We start from the raw sequence: 6,000 nt of genomic DNA, 5'->3' as shown, positions 1-6,000 counted from the left end.
TAACACCACCTCAAAAGATAAGATAGAACGAATTGCATTTCAGAATGCAAGATGAAGAATACTTGAACTCCTCAAAATAAGACATGTGTTGAACACCATATTTATTTTAGAGTATAGCTTGGCGGATCATAACTTCGAGAGAAATCTTGAAGAACAATTGAAGAATGAAAAGAATCCTTGACGAGCCACCATGTTGAGCCACCATGAAGAACTCCGGTAACAAAAGGATGATAAAAAGAAAGAGAAGTTGAAAACGTAAGGTGAAGCCTTGTGATGATTTAGATGGAGCTTCGTCAGGATATAATTGAAATAACTTGGAGCTCCGGAAAAGAAAAGATGAAGCATCTCGAACCGAGAAATGTGACATGATGAACAACTCTGGAAAGAGAAAACTAGATCACTTGGATGAAACAATAATAAGAATTACGTTATGCGCATCCTTCACCAATTTAAATTGGTGACATGCAACAGATTGCATACAACTTATTCTCGTAGAAAGGATTAAGATAGATATAGCGCAAACTTGGGATGGTCTTCGACGAATCACCGGGAGGATTGGGAAGAATGAATGAGTTGATAAGATACCAAGAGAAGAGTAATTTTGAATGGACCACCGTAAGACTTGAAAATGAATGTAGCAAAGGCACAATTCACCGGCAAGAATTAGAAAATGAATAAGATACTTGACAAAATTTAGATATAAGTGAATGAAGAGATCACAAGATGATTAGAGAAAACTTGAATGATGCCCAGGTAAGATTTGGAGAACGAGAGCTGAAAGCTGGAATGAATAATTCTGAGATGATGGGCTCCGAAGAATCGAACTGAAAACATCCCTGTATTTCTCCGGATGGGTGAAAAGAATTCTCACAATCGAAAACAATTATGAGAGGATGGCATCAAGCTTGAACTAAGAATCTTCGAGAGAAGGCACAAGATTTAGAGGAAACACTTCTTCGGTCTTCAAATGTTGAGAATGACGAAAAGAAACACCGCCAAATTGTTGAGACACTCAGAAAAAATGAAGAATAGAAAGGTTGAACCAACGATGAAAATAATTTGAAAGATCTTGGAGAAAGATATTTGACTGATGATAATTCATTCTTACGTCAAACTTTGCAATGAATTTGAGAATAACTCCGGAAAGAATTAGAAGAGTCAGGTAAGATCCTGGAAAAAGACCTGTGGGTTAGGGACCACTCAATAGAAACACCGTTGAATGATTGCTTAGGAAGAAATAATGCACCGGTTGATTCGAACGTCTTGAATAAGGTAACAACCTCGAAATAGCTTGGAAGGAATAAGAATGGAAACTTGAATCTTCTGGGATATCTTCAGCACTCCATATAACATCAATAACAAGATGTGGATGATTAAGAGGTGCACCAGCATGATAAAACATTTGAAAAGAGGAAAAGGGACATGATCAACACCGAAAACTTGAATTGGATCCACTAGAGAAGAAAAGAGAAGAAGAATGATAAACTTGAGGCTCCGTTAGTATCTTCTTGAGAATAACCGGATAAGAACACTGAAAGAAAGGAATGAAGAGACTTCACATCCATAAGATGGATACTTGATTAATAAATCCGAGTCCTTGAAGAAACAAGGGGTGAGAGGGCGGGAAAACAAAGGCAACTTGGGACGGATGAAACAAATACCGTTGGGAAAGAATTGAAAAGACAACCTTGATGATTAAGAAGGATTAACATCCACATAGAAATATGAGAACACCACTTGGAAAAAGGTATGTAATCAACACTTGACATTGAAGCATCTCGAATATCACAACTCAAAACAAAACAAAGGATTGGCTTGCAGAATAAGCCGGAATAGATACATATGATAGAGATTTACCCAATCCCATATCATGCATTTGTCGGAAAGATATTCTAGGAGCTACTTGACTTCCCACTTATAAACTCCCGAAACTTTCTGGTTATGCAATCAGGTGTTGGGGATACAAGGTAAGCATATTATCTCACGCAAACTAATAATCCCTACATCTAGCTGTATCCATTCGTCAACACATAACCAAGAAACCTTCAGAAATCATGTACCTACACCTTCGAAAAGCATTCGTTATATGAGTTATGGCAATACTCCCCAACTCCCGCCCCAGTGGCGTCAAGGTTATCTCATGAACAACTGCATAAAAGAGATTTTCGATGTCGGCGAAACTCACGTATTCCAGAACTGCAACGATAAAATTGTGACGACAACACCTCGGAGCTCAACTCCCCGGGACACTGCCACAACCCCTAAATGTCAGGAGGCACCAAGAACAATGTTCTTGTCACAAGACTATCGGGACAATTCCAACATACCCGCGTGATCCTAAAAAAAATCATGAGATTTGAGGAGAGAAAAGTCAAAACTTCTACGTCAGGAGGCCTCACCAGAGCGACGAAGGGTCTGAGGAGTAAAAAGAATCCTACTCTCTGATATATATAATCCTAAGACTCAAAACATTTTGTTCTAGACTCAACAACGTCAGCGATTCGATCAAGAAGGGGGCTCCTAAGTCGGGGATGGCTCTGATTACCAACTTGTAACGCCCATGATGCAGCTATATCTCCCATGTGTCGAGGCATGACTTAGAGGCATAACCGCATGGTGGTTTAGTCGTAGGTGGGGTAATCTTCACACAATCCCATGTACTGAATAAGAAAGGGATAAAGAGTTGGCTTACGATCGCCACTTCACACAAATAACAAGTTAAACACACATCATCCAAAGTACAAACAAGGACCGACTACGGAACCAAAATAAAAGAAGACAACCCCAAATGCTAGATCCCTGATCGTCCCAACTGGGCACCTCTACTGATCAACCAAAAAAGACACAAAACAACGATCAAGATCTTCATCGAGCTCCCACTTGAGCTCGGTTGCGTCACCTGCACTGGTATCATCGACCCCTGCAACTGTTTGGAAGTATCCGTGAGTCACGAGGACTCAGCAATCTCACACCCGCGAGATCAAGGCTATTTAAGCTTATGGGTAGGATAAGGTAATGAGGTGGAGCTGCAGCAAGCACTAAGCAAAATATGGTGGCTAACATACGCAAATAAGAGCGAGAAGAGAAGCAACACAACAGTCGTGAAACTAGAAATGATCAAGAAGTGATCCTGAAACTACTTACGTTCAAGCATAACACAAGACCGTGTTCACTTCCCGGACTCCGCCGAAAAGACACCATCACGGCTACACACGTGGTTGATGTATTTTAATTAAGTCAAGTGCCAAGTTCTCTACAACTGGGCATTAACAAATTCCCATCTGCCACATAATCGCGGGCACGACTTTCGAAAGTTTAAACCCTCCAGGGGTGTCCCAACTTAGCCCATCACAAGCTCTCACGGTCAACGAAGGATATTGCTTCTCCCGGAAAGTCCCGATCGGTCTCGGAATCTCGGTTACAAGACATTTCGACAATGGTAAAACAAGACCCGCAAAGCCGACAAATCCCGATAGGAGCTGCACATATCTCGTTCTCAGGGCACACCAGATAGGTCAAGCTACGAGTAAAACCAGCCCTCAAGTTGCCCCGAGGTGGCCTCGCAAGTTGCCCGGCTCGAACCAACACTTAGAGAAGCACTGACCCGGGGATTAAAATACAGATGACCCTCGGGCTCCGAAAACCCAAGGGGAAAAGGCTTAGGTTGTTAGGAAAATGTAAAACCAAGGTTGGGCCTTGCTAGAGGAGTTTTATTCAAAGCGAACTGTCAAGGGGTTCCCATAACACCCAACCGCGTAAGTAACGCGAAATCAAGGAACATAACACTGGTATGACGAAAACTAGGGAGGTAAGAGTGGAACAAAACACCATGCATAAGGCCGAGCCTTCCACCCTTTACCAAGTATATAGGTGCATTAATTAAATAAGAGATATTGTGATATCCCAACATATCCACCAATATGAAACAAACTTCAACTTCACCTGCAACTAGCAATGCTATAAGAAGGGCTGAGCAAAAGCGGTAACCTAGCCAACCAACGATTTGCTAGGATGGTTGAAATAGGTTAGAGGCTTGACATGGCAATATGGGAGGCATCATATAACAAGTGGTAGGTAGCGCGACATAGCGATAGAGCGAACAACTAGCAAGCAAAGATAGAAGTGATTTCGAGGGTATGGTCATATTGCCTGAGATACCGCAAGGAAGAAGAACGAGTCCAATAAGTAGATGACCCAACGTAGTCGAACGAATCCTCACAACTCCGGAACGAAACCAAAGCTAACAAGAGAAGCAACCCGGAAAGAAGCAAGCAACATAGTAAACAACCATCACATAAACATGGCATGATGCACAACCAAGTATGATGCATGTCCGGTTTAATAAGGCATGGCATGGCAAAGTGCAACAAACAATACTACAAATTAAGTGGAGCTCAATATGCAACAAGTTGCATATTGACAAAACACCACATTCAATTACTTATTTCTCTCTCGTTTATGTACCCAACAATATGAAACGCTATTAAACATGGCAAGGGGTGAAGCATATGAAAACTACCTATCTAGGCAAGTTTAAATGAGGCCGGAAATAACAAACACAATTCCGGAAAATCCTCATGTGCATATTTTATGTTTGGTACTTTTCTTCCCTAAACCATATATTAGAGTTGTTAAACATGCAAAGTAATTCCACCATGTTAAAGTATGCATTTTTCTGCCCCATTTTCATATAAAGTTTATTAAGTTTGGAGCTACGGTTATTTAGTTATGAAATAAATCATTTTAGCATGTTATTTAGGAAAATTAATACAAACAACAAGTTTAAACATTTTAAGCATACATGAAAGTTGGAAACTATGAAACTAGACAAGATTCTAAGCATTTTTCATATACGAAACATTTTAATCCGATGCACGACTTGCGAGTTAGGATATGCATGAACATGAGGGGCTTTTCTATAAAGCTGAAATTCCCTGGATAATAGATAAATTCGCTGACGGATAAAAAGAGTTGGGCCGCAACTGATGCATGTTGGACCAACAGAGAGGAGGGGTTGTGGGGATCTCACCCTTGGCTGAGGCCCACAACTCATAGGAGAGGGGCGCGCTGGGCCTTAGCGCGCAGCTGCGGTTCAATGTAGCGGATGTGACCTGCGACGTCCGACCGGTCAACGCGGAGGAGATCGAAGGAGAGGGCGAGGTCAATGGCAAGGCTGGGGCGCGTGCAGGGAATTGGCACGGCAGACGGCGGAGCTCCGGTGATGGAGGGAGGCGGAGCTCGCCGAGGATGGAGGGATCCAGGCGCGGGGGTTCCAGATCCAGTGATGGCGCGTCCGAAACTAGGTCAACGGCGAGATCCATCGGGTGGCCATGGAGGAGCTCCTGCAGGAGAGAGAGGGAACGTGAGAGGGAAGACGAGGGAGAGCAAGAGGGAGGAGGAGAGGAATAGGGCGGCGGGGTCCGGCCTAGGTGGTCTCCGGTGGTGGCTCCGGCAAGGCCGCCGATGAGGATGGGGCCGGACTTGTCGCTGGCGTGAGGATCCTCCGATCCAGACGGGCGAGGCAGCGGAGAGTTTGGGTGCGCGCGGGCTTGCGGCAGGCGGCCTCGGTCCCAAGTCGGTATCGGCGGACCGAATGCGGGCCTGCAGGGCTGCGGCAAAGTGGGGCGCGGGGAGGACGCATGGCGCCGTCCCATTGGCTGCGGGCATCTGCATGGTGGCGGCTGGCCACTAGGAGCCCGCCACGTGGCACTGGAGGGGTGGCCGGCGACGGATTTGAGGTGGGAGGCAGCGGCTGGAAGGTGGAGGTGGCGGCTGCGGATTGGGGCACGGATTTTTGAGGAGGGGGAAGGCTAGAGGTACCCAAAATGGCATGGAGGGGGTCTATATAAGGCAAGGGGTCTAGGGTTAGGGGGTTTGAGGCCGTTTCGGAGCCGTTCGATCTCGATCGGACGATCCGGAGTGAAGGGGGGTTAGATAGGTGGGCTAGTGGGCTGTGCTAGAGAGGTTGGGCTGAGATGAGAGGTAAGAAGGCAGCCCGAC

Source organism: Triticum aestivum, chromosome 2A (genome assembly GCF_018294505.1).
Source record: "Triticum aestivum cultivar Chinese Spring chromosome 2A, IWGSC CS RefSeq v2.1, whole genome shotgun sequence".
In the NCBI taxonomy this organism is placed as follows: Eukaryota; Viridiplantae; Streptophyta; class Magnoliopsida; order Poales; family Poaceae; genus Triticum; species Triticum aestivum.
This window is presented reverse-complemented; position numbering follows the sequence as displayed.